This window comes from Eptesicus fuscus, chromosome 22 (assembly GCF_027574615.1).
Source record: "Eptesicus fuscus isolate TK198812 chromosome 22, DD_ASM_mEF_20220401, whole genome shotgun sequence".
NCBI classification, from domain to species: Eukaryota; Metazoa; Chordata; class Mammalia; order Chiroptera; family Vespertilionidae; genus Eptesicus; species Eptesicus fuscus.
In genome coordinates, this window is record NC_072494.1 from 499,116 (window position 1) to 520,330 (window position 21,215).

The 21,215-nt window shown below is 48.9% G+C and overlaps 1 long non-coding RNA gene and 1 pseudogene across 1 annotated transcript; both read right to left on the reverse strand.

The window, feature by feature from the left end:
* The window catches only part of LOC129147934 (butyrophilin subfamily 3 member A2-like), a 101,306-nt pseudogene that overhangs the window by 3,333 nt on the left and 76,758 nt on the right, over positions 1 to 21,215 (reverse strand).
* Positions 364 to 1,710, reverse strand: LOC114233566 (uncharacterized). Its single transcript, XR_008555161.1, has 3 exons — positions 1,700 to 1,710; positions 1,595 to 1,621; positions 364 to 426 (listed from the first exon to the last, which is right to left on the reverse strand). It is a non-coding gene; the product is annotated as an uncharacterized LOC114233566 (long non-coding RNA).

Here is a 21,215-nt window from a genome sequence, read left to right on the forward strand (position 1 = left end):
CCATCTTCCACTCTGAAAGGGAGGAGACACAGGCAAGGAAAGGTCATCATTTCTGTTCTCCCCCCACCATTCTCCTCACTGAGCCTCTTCCCTCTCCTTCCCACCAATATCTAGTTTCCTTCCCCACAGCTCTGAGGATGAGGCATAAAAGCTCTCAGAATGTGGGCTTCCCTCCATCACGGTGGGGCTGTGGGTGACAGGGCCAGGCCTTGCCCAGGTGTGGGTGTTTGTCAGAGGTGAGGGGACGCTGCATCTGGAAGGTTCTCTGGGTGTCCAGAAAGGCAGAGTGGTCCTCCACAGAACATGAGCTCTGAGCAGGGTCTGACGACCCCTCACCAGCACAGAGAGGGTTGAAGGGCTTTGTACACAGGTGCCAGGAACTAGAGAGCACGAGTCACTCACCAGCATAGGCCTGAGCCCTGTCACCTGCAAAGGAAGACAGCAGTCACCTCACCTGTCCTTTCTGAGTCCTTTCCTCTCTCCTCCTGCTGACCCCCACCTCCCTCCCTCTGCCTGTTCAGTTCCCTGCTCCCCCTCCTCTTTAAGGTCACCTGCACCCAATGACCCACAGGCACAGAGTGGGGCTTTCCCAGCTGCACCTGCAGGTCTGTCCTGTACGTGTCTGAACAGCAGTCACCTTTAACCATCGCCTCCCTTCCTGAAGTTGCAGTTACCCTCTGTCAACCACAGTTGGAAAATATTAAATGGAAAATTCCAGAAATGAGGAATTCATACGTTTTAAATTGCACATCATTCTGAGCAGCGTGATGACATCCTGTGCCATCCATCTCTGACACGCCAACCGGAGAACCATCCCTGTGCCCAGCATGTCCACCCTGTGTTCCTCCCATGAGCCACTTAGTCACTGAGGAGCCGGGTCTATGGTCAGATCTGCCTCAGCTTCACAGGGCTTGTGTGAAAGTCCCCCTTCTGTTCCTTAATGATGACCCATCAACTGCAGTGATGCTGGCCATTGGGGTGTGGCAATGAGCAGCCTTCCTCTAAGGGAGAAGGAGAATCCCACTATATCCAGGGCGCAGTGCTGTCCGTGGGCCAGGTACCCACTGGGGTCATGGATCCCATGCTGCTGGCATCCGAGGTGACTGTCTTCCTCCTGTACGTGGCTAGGCTTGCCGTGTGCATATGTGTATGCATGTGTGTGCTAGAACCCATCTGCCTCAATCTGCATGATTTCCTGCCATTTCCCAAAAAGAATTGGGCGACTTAGTGAGAGAATTTCAGACACTGCTTTTCAGCAGTTATGATAAATCTGAGACAACTGATACCAGCCCCTCCTCTTGAAGAGAATGTTCTCTCTCCTTCCGGTTTCCTCTCAGCAGCCTATAGATCCTGTAGAGCAGCCAGGGAGGGAGGGCCTCCCATCCTGAGTCCATCTCCCCTCTCCTTTCTGGGGTTCCCTGGACATCCGGGTACAAGCGGCCTGGTGGAGAGAGCCTGACCCCTTTTTCCAGGGAGGAAACCCTGCCCGACCTCCCCCATCAGTGTCCTCATTCCTTCCCCTGGGCGGTCAGGGGTGAGGAAGGGGTTGGACAGGTCCCAGCAGAGAGTCTCAGATGTGGGTCCAGGTACTCACGTGCCAGGTACTGCTCCTTCCTCCACCCTGAAGGGGAAATGGGAGGGGTCGGTGAGGCGGGTAACCAGGGACACCAGAACCCCGTGGCGAGGGATCATTACTTACTGAGCTCGTCCTGCAGCTTCTCTGGAAATAAGCCAAAAGAGGAGGTGCTGTCAAGGGGCTTTAGGGAGAGGACCCGAGCGGTGGGTGGGCAGCCTGGGGCGGGGAGGTCCCACCCACCTGCAGCCAGGCCTCACCATTGGCGATTTGCTGCTGCTGTTCCTTCTGGATCGAGGCCTGGTTTCTCTTCTGTGAGATCACTGCTCCAACCAGGAGCCCCAGAAAAGCCAGAAGGGTCACCCCAAAGGCTACCCACCAGGGCTGTGCGCTGGAGAAGATGGCCCCTGTGGAGCAAAAGTTCAGCTGCTCGCCTGAAGGGGCGCGGGATCTCTCGGGTGGGGAAGGGACATTTCTCTTCCCTACATGCCCAGAACTCTTCCTGTCACACATACTAGTGTCCTAATGCCTGGCTTTCACATGGGAATAGAGTATAATGTGCACACAGTCATTATCGTCTCCTCTCCACTCTCCAACCCCATTTATCAGCCTCTCATCAGGGGCTTAACTTGCTGACTCAGAAGGTGACCTTTGGGGCTGGAGGTCATTGGGTCACATTCTGGGTCTTCAGCTCTGTGACCTTGAATCAATGACTTAGCCCATCTGTTCTCAGTGTCCTAATCGGCAGAGCATTCAAAAGTACCTGACACAATGTCAGAGCCATGTGACAGTTTATTCATTTTAAAATCATAAACATCTTCAAGATCTAAGATGTCGACGACGATATGGCTGGCTGCAAGATAGTATGTGAGTGAGAGAGCGAAAGGAGAGTGCATGGATGTGCAGGGAGTGTCTGTATGTGTGAGTGAGGGACAGCTGTATTCCGCAAGACTGTTGGTGACTGGCAGACTAGACTGCCCTGGCTGGGCACCCTCCACTGCTGCTGAAATCTCTCCCAGAGTGGCCAGCTCTGTCATGGAGACCACACCATCTTCGAGGGGAGACCATCTGTGATTGGAATACCAGCCTTACCTTGAACCAAGGAGGCCTTGGATACCTCCCAGGACCCTAAAACCACAACGCCCAGGGACCAGCTGCCTCAGCTACAAACCCACAAACACGGAGGCTTCAGCCTCCACGGCCGCAGGCACCTATAAAGTTTGTCCAGGGGAGACAAGGTGGTGACTGAATACACGGATGGGTCCTGCAACTTCTCACAGAGCAGAGGGAAGGAACAGCTGCATCAAATAACACCCACCAGAATTGGAGAATTAAACACAGCTGGTGAGGCAATCATGGACAGAAAGGTCACAGATCACCTGAGAGAAATAAGCTCTGCCTCCTCAGACTCATCTGGGTATTTGTTCTGTGTTTGTTGTTTGCATTTTTGGGGGTAGTTGTTGGTTTTGTGGAGTTTTCTCCCCACATACATATAATCCCCCCCCCCTTCCTCCTCTCTTTCTTCTCTCTCTTGCATTTTTTCCTTTTCTCAATATCATTTATGTACTCTTTTCTCTCCCCTAATTTTTTTTCTCTGGTAGTCACCTTTAGTTGGGGTTATTGGGATCATGAATCCATTTGTGTTTGGTGCCCTATGTGTTGTGTCTTGTTGTTGTATTTTGTGCCTTTAAGTCAGTGCAGGAGAGAGAGAACTACATAACCAGATACCCTGTGATTATCAAACATGGGGAGACAAAGAAACAACCCCCATACAAAAGAAAAGGAGGAATCACCAGAAAAGGAAGTAAATGAAATGGAGGCAAGCAATTTGTCAGAGAAATAATTCAGAGCAATGGTCATAAGGACGCTGAAAAGGATGGAATACAAATTCAACAATATGTGTAAAATCAAGAGGAAATGAATAAGAACCAAGAAGAAATGAAGAATGACATTGCTGCAATAAAGAACACAATAGAAAGCATCAACAGTAGACTAGAAGAAGCAGAGGACAGCATCAGTAAGCTAGAAGATGAGATAGGAAAAACTACCCAAGCAGAGCAGCAACTGGAAAAACAAACTTAAAAAAGAAGAGGAGAGCATAAGGGAACTTAGGGACAACAAGAAATGAAACAACATCTGCATAAGAGGGGTGTCAGAAGGAGAGGAAACTGAGCAATGATTAGAAAACCTGTTTGAAGAAATAATGACAGGAAACATCCCTGATATCAGGAAGAAAAAACTCACACAAGTCGAAGAAGCTTACAGAGTCCCAAACAAGATGAACCCCAAAAGAAAGACACCAAAACACATTACAATTAAATTGGCAATCACCAACGATAAAGTAAGAATCTTAAAGGCTGCAGAGACACAGAAAGTTACATACAAGGGATCTCCCATCAGACTATCGACTGATTTTTCAATAGAAACACATCAGGCCAGAAGGGAACAGAAGAAAATATACAAAATCATGCAAAGCAAGCATCTGAATCCAAGAATACTGTACCCAGAAATGTTATCAATCAAAGTTGAGGGTGCAAGCAGGAGCTTCACAGACAAAAAACAACTAAGAAAGTTTATTACCACCAAGCCAGCAATGCATGAAATGCTACAGGGTCTGGTGTAAAAAGAAGAAATTGGAAGGGAAGAAGGAACACAGGCATGAAGAATAAAATGGTGACAAACAAGAACCTATCAATAACTTTAAATGTAAATAGATTAAATGCCCTAATCAAAAGACATAGGGTAGCTGAATGGGTAAGAAAACATGACACATATATTGGCTGTCTACAGGAGACCCACTTCAGAACAAAGGACTCACATAGACTGATGGTGTAGGGATAGAAAAAGGTTTTTCAGGTGAATGGAAATGAAAAAAAAGCTGGGGTAGCAATACTGATATCTCACAAATTAGACTTCAAAGTGAAGGCCATAACAAGAGATAAGGAAGGCCACTTCACAATACTAAAGGGATCAATCCAACAAGAAGAAATAACTCTGGTAAACATATATGCACCAATTCAGGAGCATCCAAATACATAAAAAAACTTCTGGAAGATATCAAGGGAAAGATTGAGAGCAATACAGTCATAGTGAGGGACTTTAATACCCACTAACATCACAGGCTAAATCCTCTAAACAAAAAAAAACCACATCAATCCTAAATGACTCACTAGATCATATGGAATTAATTGACATCTTCAGAACATTTCACCCCAAAGCCACAGAATATACATTCTTCTCAAGTACACACAGGTCATTTTCAAAGATAGACTACATACTAGGGCACAGGCAGTCTCTTCAAATTTAAGAAGACAGAAATCATATCAAGCATCTTCTCAGATCACAATGGCATAAAAATAGAAATCAACTACAATAAAAACAATAAAAAATCAAACACCTGGAGGCTAAATAGCATGGTATTAAACAATGACTGGGTTACCAGAGAGATCAAAGAAGAAATATAAAGCATCATGGCAACAAACGACAATGAAAACACAACAATCCACAATCTATGGGACACAGTGAAAGCAGTCTTGAGAGGGAAGTGCATAGCTCTACATGCCTACCTTAAAAAAACAAGAAAAAATGGTAATAAATTATCTAACTCTACCACTCAAAGAGTTAGAGAGCAATAAGAAAAGCCCAGCATAAGCAGAAAGAAGGAAATAATAAAGATCAGAGCAGAAATAACATAGAGAAAAACAAACAAACAAACCAAACCAAAACACACCAATACAAAGGTAAACAAAACCAAGAGTTGGATCTTTGGAAGAATAAACAAGATTGATGAACCTCTAGCCAGGCTCACCAAGAAGCAGAGAGAGAGGACCCAAATAAACAGGTGAAGTAACAACCGATTCCAAAGAAATACAAAGGATTTTCAAAAAATACAATGAACAACTCTATTCCAACAAATGGACAACCTAGATGAAATGGACATATTTTTAGAAAAATACAAGCTCCCAAAACTCAATCAGGAAGAATAAAAACTGAATAGGCCGATAACCACCAAAGAAATTTTTTTTCAATTTTTTTTATTAAGGTATTATATGTGTACATATCTTACCATTGCCATCCCCCACCACCAAAGAAATTGAAGCACTGATCAGAAATCTTCCAGCAAACAAAAGGCCTGGTCCAGACAGCTTTACACAGGAGTTCTACCAAGCATTCAAAGAAGAACTAAAATCTATCCTCCTTAAACTATGCCAAAAAATTCAAGAGGAAGGCACACTTCCAAGCTCTTGCTATGAAGCCAGCATTACCCTAATTCCAAAACCAGATAAAGATACCACAAAAAAAAGAGAACTACAGGCCAATATCTTTGATGAGCATAGATGCTACTATTCTCAACAAAATTCTAGCAAATTGAATCCAGCATTACATTAGAAAGATCATATACCATTACCAAGTGGGATTTATTCCAGGGATGCAAGGATGGTACAATATCCACAAATCAATAAATGTGATACATCATATAAACAAATTGAGAGACAAAAATCACAAAATTAAATCAATCAATACAGAAAAAGCATTTGACAAAGCCCAACACCCTTCCTTGATAAAAAACTCTCAGCAAAGTGGGAATAGAGGGATCATACCTCAACATAATAAAAACCCTATATGACAAACCTATAGCCAACATCATACTCATTGGGCAAAAACTAAACTCATTTCCCGTAAGAACAGGAACAAGACAGGAATGCCCACTTTCACTACTCCTGTTCAACTTAGTACTGGAAGTGCTAGCCATAGCGATTAGACAAGAAGAAGAAATAAAAGGCATCCAAATTGGAAAAGAAGACGAGTGAGGCCACGCGACCCTGGGTCTGGGAGAGGGCACGTGCCCCTGGGTCCGGGTGAAGCTATATCCCGGGTCCGGGTGAGGCCGTGTGCCCCTGGATCCGGGTGAGGCCGGGTCCCAGGCCCGGGTGAGGCCACGCGCCCCTGGGTCTGGGAGAGGCCACGCGCCCCTGGGTCCGGGTGAGGCCACATGCCCCTGGGTCCGGGTGAAGCTGGATCCCGGGTCCGGGTGAGGCCGTGTGCCCCTGGATCCGAGTAAGGCTGGGTCCCGGGTCCGGGTGAGGCTGCACGCACTTGGGTCCGGGTGAGGCCATGCGCCCCTGGGTCTGGGAGAGGCCACGCGCCCCTGGGTCCAGGTGAAGCTGGATCCCGGGTCCGGGTGAGGCCGTGTGACCCTGGGTCTGGGAGATGCCACGCGCCCCTGGGTCCAGGTGAAGCTAGATCCCAGGTCCGGGTGAGGCCGTGTGCCCCTTGATCCGGGTGAAGCCGTGCCTCTGGGTCCGGCTGAGACCAAACCAGAGGGAGTCGGACCTGCATTACCACCATTTGTCCACCATCCAGAGCTGAAAAGTCAGTGCTGACATGTACACATAAGGAACTGGTGGACATTGAAATTGGATCTCAAAAGAACTGTTGGTCTAGAAAGAAACTCACTACAGACTGATTCATTTGCCTATCAGCATAACTATTATTGCTAGTCTCACATTCAGTTCTTATAAGTATATTTCTAGTGACACATGATCTCGCTCATCTAGGGGAAATGATGAACAACATAGACTGATGAACAAGAACAGAACCAGAAACAAGGAGGCATCAATCGGACTATCAGGCCTCAGAGGGAGGGTGGGGGAAGGTGGGGAGAGGGGGGAGAGATCAACCAAAGGACTTGTGTGCATGCATATGAGCCTAACCAATGGTTAAGATCAACAGGGGGTTGGGGAATCCGTGGGGAGGGGTGTGGGATGGGAATGGGGGGATGAGGACAAATATGTGACACCTTAATCAATAAAGAAATTTAAAAATAAATAAATAAATAAAATAAAATAATCCTAGTTAAAAAAGAAAAACATGATTTGTTTAGTATATGGTTTTGTGACAACTGTTTATCTCTCTGGGGGGGGGAAAATAAAGTTGAACCTTAAATCTCTGCCTCAACACTTAGTAAATTTCAGTTGGATCTAAGATTTAAATGTAAAAAATAAACCATAAACATATGAGAAAAAAAATTGGAAAAGAAGAAAAACTGTCCTTATTCGTAGATGACATGATACTATATATAGAAAACCCAAAAGACTCCATCAAAAAACTACTAGACCTAATAAATGAATTTTGGAATGTAGCAGGATACAAAATTAACACCCAGAAATCTATGGTTTTTTTATACACCAATAATGAACTCACAGAAAGAGAAATGAAAAAACAATCCCATTTACCATTGCACCAACAAATTTAATATAGCTAAGAATTAACTTAACTAAGGAGGTAAAAGACCTGTACTCAGAAAACTACAGGACATTGAAAAGAGAGATAGAGGGCCCTAACCGGTTTGGCTCAGTGGATAGAACGTCAGCCTGCAGACTCAAGGGTCCCGGGTTCAATTCTGGTCAAGGGCATGTACCTTGGTTACGGGCACATCCCCAGTAGGGGGTGTGCAGGAGGCAGCTGATCAATGTTTCTCTCTCATCGATGTTTCTAACTCTCTATTCCTCTCCCTTCCTCTCCCTTCCTCTCTGTAAAAAATCAATAAAATATATTTTAAAAAAAAGAGAGAGAGAGAGAGGGAAGACATAAACAAACGGAAGAACATACCATGTTAAGGGATTGGTAGAATCAACATCATTAAAATGTCTATACTACCCAAAGCAATCTACAAATTCAATGCAATCCCCATTAAAATACAAATGCCATATTTCAAAGATCTAGAACAAACTCTCAAAAATTCATCTGGAATAAAAGAAATGGCCCTAACCGGTTTGGCTCAGTGGATAGAGCTGTCGGCCTGTGGACTGAAGGGTCCCAGGTTCGATTCCAGTCAAGGGCATGTACCTTGGTTGTGGGCACATCCCCAGTAGGGGGTGTGCAAGAGGCAGCTGATTGATGTTTCTAACTATCCCTCTCCCTTCCTCTCTGAAAAAAAAAAAACCAATAAAATATTTTTAAAAAGAAAGAAAGAAAGAAAGAAGAAAGAAAGAAAGAAAGAAAGAAAGAAGGAAGGAAGGAAGGTAGGAAGGAAGGAAGGAAGGAAGGAAGGAAGGAAGGAAGGAAGGATACATCTACACAATAGAATACTATCTACACTAATCTACACTAATAAAGATGAAAAATCATAAAAATCCTACAAGACTACATAGACAGCGAAGTGACATATGTCGTAGTAATATCTTTACCGACACAGTTCCTAGGGCAATGGAGACTAAGGAGAAAATAAACAAATGGGACTACATCAAAATAAAAAGCTTCTGCACAGCAAAAGAAAGCATCAACAAAACAACAAGAAAGCCCACTGCATGGGAGAACATACTTGCCAATGCTATTTCTAATAAGGGTTTAATCTCCAACATTTACAGAGAACTCATACAACTTAACAAAGGGAAGATAAACAATCCAATCAAAAAATGGGCAAAGGACCTGAGTAGACACTTTTTGAAAGAGGACATACAGAAGGCTGAGAGACATATGAAAACATGCTTGCCAAAACCGGTTTGGCTCAGTGGATAGAGCAGTCGGCCTGCGGACTCAAGGGTCCCAGGTTCGATTCCGGTCGGGGGCATGTACCTTGGTTGCGGGCACATCCCCAGTGGGGGGTGGTGCAGGAGGCAGCTGATCGATGTTTCTCTCTCATCGATGTTTCTAACTCTCTATCCCTCTCTCTTCCTCTCTGTGGAAAATCAATAAAATATATTTTTAAAAAATGATGAAAACATGCTCAAAGTCACTAATCATCTGAGAGATATAAATCAGAACAACAATGAGGTACCATCTCACACCTGTCAGAATGGCTATCATCAAAAAATCAACACAGCACAAGTGCTGGTGAGGATCTGGAGAAAAAGGAACCCTCGTGCACTGCTGGTGGGAATGCAGACTGGTGCAGCCATTGCGGAAGACAGTGTGGAGCTTCCTCAAAAGTTAAGATGGGAACTCCCATTTGACCCAGTAATCCTACTTGTAGGACTATATTTCAAGCAACCAGAAACACCAATCAGAAAGGATATATGCACCCCTATGTTCATAGCAGCGCAATTTACAAGAACTAAGATTTGGAAACAGCCTAAGTGCCCATCAGCACATGAATGGATTAAACAACTGTGATACATCTACACAATAGAATACTATCTACACTAATCTACACTAATAAAAGAGAAAATGCTAATTGACCGTACCTTTGCTACGCCCACAGCCAATCAGAGCGAGTATGCAAATTAACCCAACAAAGATGGCGGTTAATTTGCATATGCTGAGGGAGGGAGGAGTGAAGCCTGAAGACAGCATAGAAGGAAGAGGGAGGGAAAGTGGAAAGCAAGGCAGCTGTGGGAGGGAAACCGCGGGTGGTGGGCAGCAGCTGTGGTGGCGGGCGGGCAGCAGAAAAGTGCAGGGCGGCAGCTGAAGGGAAAGCATGGGGCAGCGGTGGCTGCAGGAGGGAAAGCGTGGGGTGCGGGGCAGCAGTGGCTGTGGGAGGGAAAGCGTGGGGTGCGGGGCAGCAGTGGCGGTGGGAGGGAAAGTGCAGGGGGAGTGGCGGCTGCAGGAGGGAAAGCGTGGAGGGTGGGGGGGTGGGGGGAAGAGGCGACAGGGAAAGCGCAGGGCGGAGGGGGGCAGGAGCGGTGGTGGTGGCATGAGGAAAGCCTGCCAGAAGCCCTATTCTTGCAGGAATTTTCCTGCAACAGGCCTCTAGTGCCACTATAAAAAGGAAGGAACTCTTACCAGTAGCAACAGCATGGATGGAAATGGAGAGCATTATGCTAAGAGAAATAAGCCAGTTGGAGAAAGGTCAATATCACATGATCTCACTCAGATGTGGGATATAATGATCAACATAATTTGATGAACAAAAATAGATCCAGAGTCAAATGGCAGGGTAGGTGGGGAGTTAGAGACCAAACAAAGGACTTGTATGCATGCATATTTGCATGACCAATGGACACAGACACTGAGGTGAGAATGGCTTTGCGGGGGAGGAGTCAATCAGGGAAAAAGGAAACATATGTAAAATTTAGACAAGAAAAAAAAATTGCATTACACTGAAATAATAATAATGCTTGTAGTGGAATCTCTTAAATATATATATCTAATCTAATAATAGACAAATTTGCAAATTGACCGCACCTTCGCTACACCCAAGCCACGCCCACCAACCAATCAGGATGAGTATGCAAATTGCCCCAACAAAGATGGCGGCTAATTTGCATATCAAGACAGCGTCCAAAGAAGCCAACAGCTGCAGAAGGGATTAAAGCTTCGAAGAAGCAAGCAAGCCGGGGGGGGGGGGGGGCGGGGGGTGGAAGGGCGGGGCGGAGGCGGGGCCAGGGGGAGGAGAAGGGCGGGGCGGAGGCGGGGCCGGGGGTGAAGGGAAACTTGGGCGGGCTGGAGGAGAAGGCGGGGCGGGGGACAAGGGCGGAGCGGAGGCGGGGTAGAGTGCAGCAGGAAATCCTATTGCAGGATTTTTCCTGCAACGGGAAAGCTAGTATATATATATATATACATATATATATATATATATATATATATATTTATATATTTATAAATCTCTTAAATATATATATCCTATAAAAAGGTAATTGCAAATAGACTGAACAGCAGAAGAACTGAACAACCAAAGTGTAATATGCTAATGATATGCTAAGGCAGCTCGACTGCTCGCTATGACATGCACTGACCACCAGGGGGCAGACAGTAAACTGGTCGACCAGTTGCTTTGACGTGCACTGACCACCAGGGGCAGATGCTCTGACAGGTAGGTTAGCTTGCTACTGGGGTCTGGCCAATAGGGACTGAGCAGATAGGCCAGACATGCCCTGGAGCCTTCCCCAGGTCCCTCCCTAGCCTGATTGTGCACTGGTCCCTCAGCCTGGCCTGCACCCCCTCGCAATCTGGGATCCCTCAGGGGATGTCAGAGAGCTGATTTCAACCCTATCCCGCAGGCCACTCCCCTTGGGAGAGTGCCAGATGTAGGGCTCATGGCTGGAGAGCACTGCTGGGGCAGTGCGAGCCTCTCCCTATCAGGACTGATTGGGCGTGAACCAATGGCAGGCTCAGTGGGTCCAAGATGAGTGGGAGCAGCAGGTAGGAGCTGCAGGCGGCGTTAGACTGTGGGTTTTGGCCCAATCCCTTAGGCCACCCCAACCGTACACTAATTTGTGCACTGGGCCTCTAGTCCTATATAATAAAGAGGTAATATGCAAATTGACCAACATGACTTCACACACAAGATAGCTGCCCTCATGTAGCCACAAGATGGCCACCCCCATGTGGCCACAAAATGGCCAGCAGGGGAAGGCAGTTGTGGGCAATCAGGCCAGCAGGGGAGGGCAGTTGAAAGCGACCAGGTTGGCAGCAGGGGGGCAGTTAGGGGCAACCAGGCCAGCAGGGGATGGTAGTTTGGGGTAACCGGGCCAGCAGGGCAAGGCAGTTGGGGGTGACCAGGTGAGCATGAGGGGGAAGTTAGAGGTGATCAGGCCAGCTGGGGAGGGCAGTTGGGGTGACCAGGCCAGCAGGGGAGGGTAGTTCAGGATGACCAGGCCGGCAGGGGAGGGCAGGGGAGGTGATTGGGCCAGCAGGGGGGGGCAGTTGGGGGCAATCGGGCTGGCAGGGGAGCAGTTACGTGTCGATTAGGATGGCAGAGGAGTGGTTAAGGCAGTGATGGGCAACCTTTTGAGCTTGGTGTGTCAAACTTCGCCAAAAAACTGAGCATAACTCGGGTAGTGTGTCACTTTGAGGAAAAAACTAACTCCAAGACTCTAGTCGCAAATGTTTCATCCTCAGGAGCAGCAAATGTTTCATCCTCGGCATGTGGCCGCCTCAGCGGCCGCGTGTCAGAAATGGCTACGTGTGTCAGTGCTGACACGCGTGTCATAGGTTCGCCATCACTGGGTTAGGGAGTGATCAGGCCTGCAGGCAGAAGCAGTTAGGGTCAATCAGGCAGACAGGCAGGCGAGCGGTTAGGGGCAATCAAGCTGGCAGGCAGGCGAGTGGTTAGGAGACAGCAGTCCTGGATTGTGAGAGGGATGCCCCCGAGGGGACCCAGATTGGAGAGGGTGCAGGCTGGGCTGAGGGACAAGTCCACCTCCCCCAGTGCACAAATTTTGTGCACCAGGCCTCTAGTGTATATATATAAAACATAAACATCTTATTCTTCTTGCTTACACCACAGGCAGCATCTACAGAAGCTGATCCACAGCTCATTTCTCAGTGCATCGTGGGTCCTGGGGACCTTTCCCTCTCAGCATGGAGACACGTCTGTGCTTTCTCCCACAGGGCAGCCTCCACTGCACAGGAGTCCCCATGGGTGGCCTTTGCACTGTCTCTGACATTTTGTTATTATAACCAATGCTCTAAGAAATAACTTTGTGCCCTGGCTGGTTTGGCTCAGTGAATAGAGCATTGGCCTATGGACTGAAGGGTCCCAGGTTTCATTCTGGTCAAAGGCACATTTCTGGGTTGTGGGTTTGGTCCCCAGTGTGGGGTGTGCAGGAGGCAGCTGACCCATGATTCTCTCTCATCATTGATGTTTCTATCTCCCTCTCCCCCACCCTTCCTCTTTGAAATCAATAAATATGTTATTTTTAAAAGGAAATGACTTTGTCCAGCAGTGATTTCACACAACCTTGAGCTGATCTGTCAGAAAAATTCCTAGAACTGGGATTTGGGTCAATAAATAAGTAGTTTGGATTAAGATTGCTCTACTGCCCCCCAATATAAGCTGTGTCAATTTATACAAAAATATACTAAATTATAGCAACAAACAGTTGAGTGACTGTCCCAAAGAGTGACTGTCTCCCCACAATCCTGCCATCAGTGTTACCAACGACATGGTTTTGTTTGCTGCCAATCTCACAGGTGAAAACATCTCCCTGTTTGGGGAGACAGGATACCCTTTCCTGAGGTATTTCCTCTGGAAACCATTCATTTTTCTACTGAGCTGTTCTATGTTTGAGGAGATTAGCCCTTTCTCTAGGACGTGTCTGCACATATTTCCCACCTTGTCATGTGTTTGCTGACCTTGACCATTTCCCCATCCCCATCACCTGTCCCAGTGGATAGCAGCTGGAATGCTCAGAAAATGTCTGTGACATAAGCAGTTTCATAGGGCAAAGGGCACCCAGGTCTCTGCTCTGAGCCTTATGTTCACTGCAAAGACCCAGGTCAGCAGCAGACAGTCAGGCCTCCTTCTCCCAGTGGCCACAGCTGAGCACAGTGTGGGGCCGGGCACTCACCTGCAATGGAGACCCTGGCTGTCTTCTCCTGGCTGAGCAGGGGGTTTCTGACGACACAGGAGACCCCCTTCTCAGAGCCGCTTTTCAGGATCACAGACGACGTGGCTGCATACAGACCCTCTCCATCTGCAGCCCCAGGCGCTGCCATGGCGGGCAAGCTCTCTCCCCTGTCACCTCTCCACTCTATGTGGGGCTGTGGGTACCAGCCTGCAGACGTGCACTCCACACGGATCCCTCCATCCTCAAAGCCCTTCACTTCAACGTGAAGATCAGAGCCCAGGGCTAGGAAGGAAGAGTGAGCCAGAGTCATGGGGAGGCCTCTGTGTTGGTGAGGGTCCCCTCAGGAATGGGGCACACTCCACTAGATCACGTGGGCAGTGTTCACTGAGGAGCTGTTTACCACGTGTGCTGTGCAGGGGAGCCTGTTCCATGAGGTGACCACTGTCTGACCCTCGAGCTAGATCCAGCTGGATCTAGGCCAGAACAGAGACTGTGTCCCATGGATCCCCTCAGAGACACCTGGACTCCTGCCCCTGCCTGGTGCTGGTTTTTGGAACTGGTCCTCACCCGCCCTAAGCATGTAAGTCATTCCCCTTATCTGGGCGGATCATGCTCCCGTCCCTTATCTATCCTGTGTCCTGTGAGAGCTTGAGGCTTTGCCAGGTTGTGGGGAGAATATGCACATTTCTTTGCTGCAGCCCACGCTGTTTCTGGTATGAAAGTCACCATAGTGAACTCTTGATATCATGAATCTAGAGTTTACAGCCTCTTTTTCATGTCTTCGGAATCGGGGGAATTTTATTTTGTGGTTGTGGAAGGGGAATGACTACATGGGAGAGAGCTGACCCAGGGCCAGGAACAGTGAGCTGTTATCACCAGTCCCTAAACTCTTAACCCAGGGGAGGTGGGAGGAAGCCTTTTGAAGACTTGCAAGAACCCAGTCCTGTAGGGAAGGATTTCTTAAGAGGGGCTGTGGTCTCAGGAAGGGACAACCCTGCAGGGAGAAAGTCAGGACATCCCACCCCCACCTTCCTTCCTTCCTTCCTGTGCAAGGCAGGGTTGTGTCCTGAGAAAGAGAAATGATGTTGGACATGAACAATTTCACGGAACAGCAGCATCAGACAAGGATGCTTTGTCCCCATGATGGGTCAGGACCAAACAAGTCCACTCAGTCATCAGGTCTGAACACAGAATAAAACATGAACAGTGTCCAGAACACAGCAACCAGCAATCATCCCCTGTCCTGGCTGTGAGTGACCAGTTACACCCCACACCCTCCTGACAGCATCTGATCCAGAGCCAAGGCCTCCTTCCACAAACTCCCCTAGTTGCCTATCAGCCCAAAAGTTATACCAAGTCTCCCTGACACCCCCTCATGTGGACACCCCATGTTTGCACACCTGTGTGTTCTCCCTCACCGAAACTAGACCTTAACTCAACTTGTTCAACTGCAGGTGTGATCCTGGGGCCCTTGGCTGGAGGACATGGCAGCACAGGTGATGTCCCTGCAGCTCAGCCTCCCTTTACCCACAGCAGGGAGCACCTGGAGGCCCCAGGTCCATTGCCTGGAACAGAGCTGAACCCACTCATCTGTTTGCCCCCCACTGAGGGGAGGTTTCCTCAGCCTTCCTGCCCCGACCCCACGACCCTGCTGAGACCTTGGAGGCTGCAGGAGGGGCGTCTTCACGTGGTTCAGGAGGAGCCCTTCCTGCAGGAGAACCTGTGTCTGTCAAGGGCCCAGAGAAGCAGAGGAGGAGGAGGGAGGCAGCTGCTGGTGTGAAGGCAGAAGTGCCTGAGGTGGGCGTGGCCTGTGTCCCCAGGGCCCACAGAAGGAGCTCAGAACACCCTCAGGCTCACCTGCAACCTTCAGCTCCACCTGGGCTTTTGCAAGGAAATTGGCATCTTGGAAATAACACTGGTAGGTTCCACTGTCAGAGGCTCTGACGTTGTGAATCCGCAGAGCAGCCTTCCCCTCAGCGATGTCCTCTCTTAAAATCGACGTTCTCCTTTGATACTCTGCTATCTCTGTTCCTTCCTTGCCATCTGCATATGCACGCACCACCTGCCTGAGGTTGGATCGCACCCACATCAGCTCCATGGTCTCAGCGCTCATCTTCGGAGACAGATGACAGGGCAGCTCAGCAACTTCACCCACCATGGCCAGGATGGGCTCAGGGGGTCCAATCACAGCAAACTGTGCTGGTGAGCAGAAAGGGGTGCTGTATCAGAGGGAGCTGAAGGCCAGAGGGTAAGAGGGTGTCCCAGGTAGGGAGGATGAGGTAAGAAACACCTAGACAGGAACTCAGTCCTGACAGGTGTACAGTCTGGATGGGCCTCCCAGGTGTGGGAGGAGTCCAAGTTTCTGACCGGGCATTAGAGGTAACCGCTCCAGGCACATAAATGCAGATGCTCCCTACCTGAGCAGGGCGTGAGCAGCTGGACCAAGGCGAGGCAGATGGGGAGGTGGTGCAGATGGAAGGCCAGGGACCTCACCATTGTGGGCTGTTGTGCAGACAGAGACACCAGAAGGAGTGGGTAGAAATGACGACCTGGAGGAAGATGGAGAATCCACATGAGACCTCTGCCTCCCCAGGGCCGACACCCGGTGTACCCACCATCACTGGTGACCCCAGAGCCTCCTCTCAAATGTCTGCTTGGGAGACTCTTCACCTTTGACTCCAACATGGAAAACCACCCTAAAGTATGAACCTTACATGTACGTCCCTTGGCCCTGGCCTCCTGGATGTCCTGGGCTCTGCTGTCCACTGTACTCCCAAACTTCCCCTTGTCCACACTTCCTGCAACAGCCTGTCCGTGCCTCCAGCATCTCACTCTGATTAACACAGGACCCCCCTCTCTGAGCCCCGATTCCATGGGGCCCCTCAGTCTAAGCTCCACACCACAGCCCTAAGGTTCCTGCTCCCTCACTTCACGCCTCCCCTCAGCCTCCAGGGGCTCCCACTGCACTCAGAGCAGCAGCTGGAGGCCTCTGCTCCCTGCACTCTCTGAATTATCTGAACGTTTGAAATTTTAAGATCTCAGAGAGGGGAATATATTTCCACTTATTTTCAGGGACGGTTATTGCATTTTATTCCTTGTTATAAACAATTTTAAAATGAAAAGACCCAGTAAATAAAAATAAAATTTATATAATTTACAATGGTAATCCTTTACTTTGCTTCACATGAATGTAAATATTTCTGGATCTATTTCGTAGATCATATATATATATTTATATGCAATATACATGTATGTGTATGTATAATCTCAGTGCACTACCTGAGTTTTATATTTTACGGGGCGTCCCAAAGAAATATGTATACACTCTACTAGTTCATAGCTCAATTTTGAAAATTAAATGTATTTTGCACTAGGCAGTTTGCTCAGTGGATAGAGCATCGACCTGTGGACCAAAGGGTCCCAGGTTCAGTTCCAGCCAAGGGCACAGACCCTGACTGCAGGCTCCTCCCCGGTCCGTTATCTCACATGGATGTTTCTCAGTCTTTCTCTCTGCCTTCCACTCTCCCCAAGTTTTGGGTGCCTCACCCATCCGGCCCGGGTCAGTTTTCTCGCCACCCGCACCCCCAAACCCCGCCACACACACACACACACACACACACACACACACACACAAGCCAGCCAGGCCCAGATGCTGCTTCCTGTCCCCCAAGATCCAGCACCCTAGACGGGGCGTGAGTCCCCGACCTGCTCCTGGGATGGGGTCTGGGCTAGGAATCCACCCCCACTCCCACCCCCACCCGCAACGCCCCACTCAGCAGTGGGGAGGGGCAGCCCCCCTCCTCTCCAGGCCCATTCCAGCGCGGCCCCCAACTCCCTCCGAGAGCCGAGAGCCGGGAAGTGGCTGCCCGCTCCCGGGGAACGGCGCCTTGGGCTCCCCACCCTCAGCGAGCCTGCACAGGCCTCACCTGCAGCTGCAGCTCCCCTGGGCCGACCAGCTGCCGACAGGGGAGGAGAGACGAGGAAGAGGGAAGCTTTTGGTGCGAGTCTGTAGGGTTCGCTCTCCCCAGGTGCCTTCCTGTCCCGCCTCTGCCCACGGGCCCCCCTCTGCAGACAGAGAGAGAATTCTTTGGTGTCTGTGTATTCACTGACTTTCAGGGCCTTGCATTGGGGTGCACCCTTGTAGCCAATGACCTCTGTTCCCAGGTTAGACTGACAGGCGAGCCCCTTTCCTCCATCACCCTGTCTTCACTGCACATGTGCCCATCTCCCCTTTTTGGAGCCCTCCCACCCCCAGTGATTTCCAGAAAATAGACTGGTCTCTGGGGAGTGTCCAAGTGGCAGCTTCCGCTTTACATGGATTGTTAATTTTGAAAGTGAAACAAATGTACTTCTCTTCCTGTTAATGTTTAAGAACCTTTCACTGGGCACGAGGCAGCCCGGAGAGTTTGCTGCTGCAGAAGGTGAAGTACACGGGCTAAGATTTCTTCCCCTCCGTCCCCATCTCTGTCTGGATCTCTCCACACCTCACACCGTGGCAGCCACTGTGCAGCTGAACTCTGTTCCCTCGGTCTGTCTCGCTGCACAACGTGCCACCAACGGGGCGGCTTCAAAAACAGACAATTGTTTCTCAGTTCTGGAGGCGGGAAGCCTGAGCTCCGCATCCCCTCAGGGTGGTCCGACTTGTGCCCTAGCGTCAGGGGTTCCGGGCAGTCTTGGCATTTCCTGGTGGTGGGAGCACAGCCCTGTCTCCGCCTTCATTCTCCCGGGGTTCTCCCTGAGAAGCGAGTCTTTCTCCTGTTTCCCATGAAGAAGAAGCTGGGTCAGCCCTGGGTTCCTGCTAAATGCAGCAGAGGACGGGAATCCACTAGGTGGTCGGTGAGAAGCCCTCTCTGGATTTAACTCGGCTGTGATACCATCGCCCCTGGAAAGCCTCTTCTCTGAGCTGTTTCACTTCATATTTTATTGCACACGCGTGAGGGACGGAGAGAAGACTGGCATTGATGAGGGTGGTAGGTGTGGGAGAATGGGATTGAAGCTCTAAAGGCCTCAGCTCCCCAACCACCACCCTGGGGTGTCTGTCAGATTGTGTTATTGGCTTAAACAATAGAGATTTCTCAGTGAACAAAAAGTCCTGAGTTTAGGAGGCAGCGGCACTCTGCAGCCCTCCTCCTACTGGTCTTTCCTGTTCCAGAGACACAGGGAAACTAAAACTTACTGGGTGACGTGTCCCAATTCTATGAAATTCAAATGTCAGCCCGTACATAGGGTTTACCAGAAGCAGCCAACCCTTCCACCTAAGATTGTGCTACAAGAGGGGCTGTGGAGGAGACCCCGTGGTCCGCACAGCCAAAATATCAACACCGGCCCTGGACAAAGAAAACATTTCTAGATCCCTGGGCCAAGTCTAGTCCTGACTAATTTTTAGGTAGAATATGAGTAAATTGCTTAAACATGAAAAATTGCTCTGTTAATAGCCTTTTGAGATTATCTGGCCTTTTTATTTTCTTTTTCTCTTTTCAGAGGCAATGGTAGTGTGTGCGTGTGTGTGTGTGTGCGTGTGTGTGTGTGTGTGTGTGTGTGTGTGATTGGGGTTGGGGCAGGCATGTGTTGAGGTGAATGTAAGTACCCTCTTCCCAAAGCCAAAGAATTTCATTCAAGTTGCTAGACTTGTGGGGGCAGGAGAGATATTGGGGGACACCAGGCGGGGCTGTGGGGTAATGAACAGAGCCAGACAGCAGTTGTTATGGATACTTGTGACTCATTCAGAAAACGTTCAGTGAGAGTCCTTGGGAGACTGAGTGACAGGCCAAAGCCCTTTCTCTCTCTCAGGAGGCGGTGAACGGACCATGGCAGCCAGCAAAGGCTCTGCCTGCCAGGTGATGGTCTGGTGGGCCCAGCACCCCACACCCACCCGATGCTCCCTTCCTGGGCCCCACGGACCCCATTGAGCCACTGTGTACATTTCTTCTAGAATACTCTTCCCACGGAACATTTCATAACATTCTCCACCTGTGCTTCAATGCGTTCTCTGGAGGCCTCCACTACCTGCTGACTCAGTTCGACACTGCAGTCAGCACATGAGCAACAGCCCTACCAGCAGTCATTCCACGACAGGGACTCTGTGCCCCATGCCCTCTGTTCATCTGAATTGTTCCCTCACATCTGCCTCCTGGGACAACAACTCCAGATGCTTCCAGGCTGGAGTGTTCCCAGCTTCTTCTGACAGCCAGCAAGAAATGGCACCCTCTGTCCCACCACCGCAGGGAACTCAATTCTGCCAACAACCAGAATTAGCAAGAATCAAACTGCTCCCTAGACCCTCCAGAAAGGAGCCCGGCCTGCAGGCACCTGGATGTCAGCTGGGCCATGGCCACGCGGGACTTCTCACCTACAGAAATGTGAAGTAAGGAATCACATTAAGTCATGAAGTTTGTGGTTTTATTACAGCAGCATACACAGCTAATACAATAGGGATTTTGTGAAAATGTGGCAAGGAGGAAACTGTGTAACTGTGGTGAGTAAACTCTGGGGTGAATATTTAGAAGAAGCTCATTTGCCGAGTGAAGATTATTAACTAATTTATTTAACAAATGTCACCCGACAACCACCTGTTGGGTGGACAGTGGTAACCAATCACAGTGATGGTGATGGAGTGGCTCTTCCCCAGGACCCAACAGTTAAAAAGCCTCCGGGAACATCAACCCATGCTCAGCGAGGAGAGGGGGCTACAGTGTGATAAAAATTCCACTGCAGTTCACCTGGCTCCCTTCCCCCAATTCATGTCTCACACGTGAGCTTCAGGGATGAAGCTGGAGGGTTGGTTCAGCATCATGGTTATAGGTCACAATCTGGTCAGGAGTGTGGCCTCTAGTCCCTTCTCAGCCAAGGGTGATGTGGTCACTGTAAACTCTTTTTGTAGACGATGTCATCATGGCCAGCCAGCCAATGGAGCAGTGGACCATGGCTCTGACATTCCCCCTTGAAGGAACCAGGTGGGGTGTGGCCTTTGTAGTCACCTACAGTGACCTTTACCATTGGTGCCCTGGGAAGGTGTGAAGCCATGGCCTGCATGGCCTCGGGTTCAAAGACTTGAAGAAAGGACTGACATGCAAATTAATTACACAAGACAAGAAATATAAATTTGGAAATTATGGGGGAAGCCAGCTGTGAGCTTGGTACAAAGGATCAAGTTTCACTGAGTCTTTGTTCCCATCTGCTTTTATTTACTAGAATACACAATTGCCTTTCAGGAATGCAAACAGACATATCAAAGGTGATGTTTGGTAAACAGTAAGATTATCAGTTTGGGGGAGTTTGCTTTAGGCCATTGAGTCAGCAGTAGGTAATAAAATGTCAATATTCATCCCTGTGAATATCAAAAAGCCCTATTCCGCCTTCTGACCAGACTTCTCGAATTTATATGAATTACTGTTGATCTTTGTCCCAGC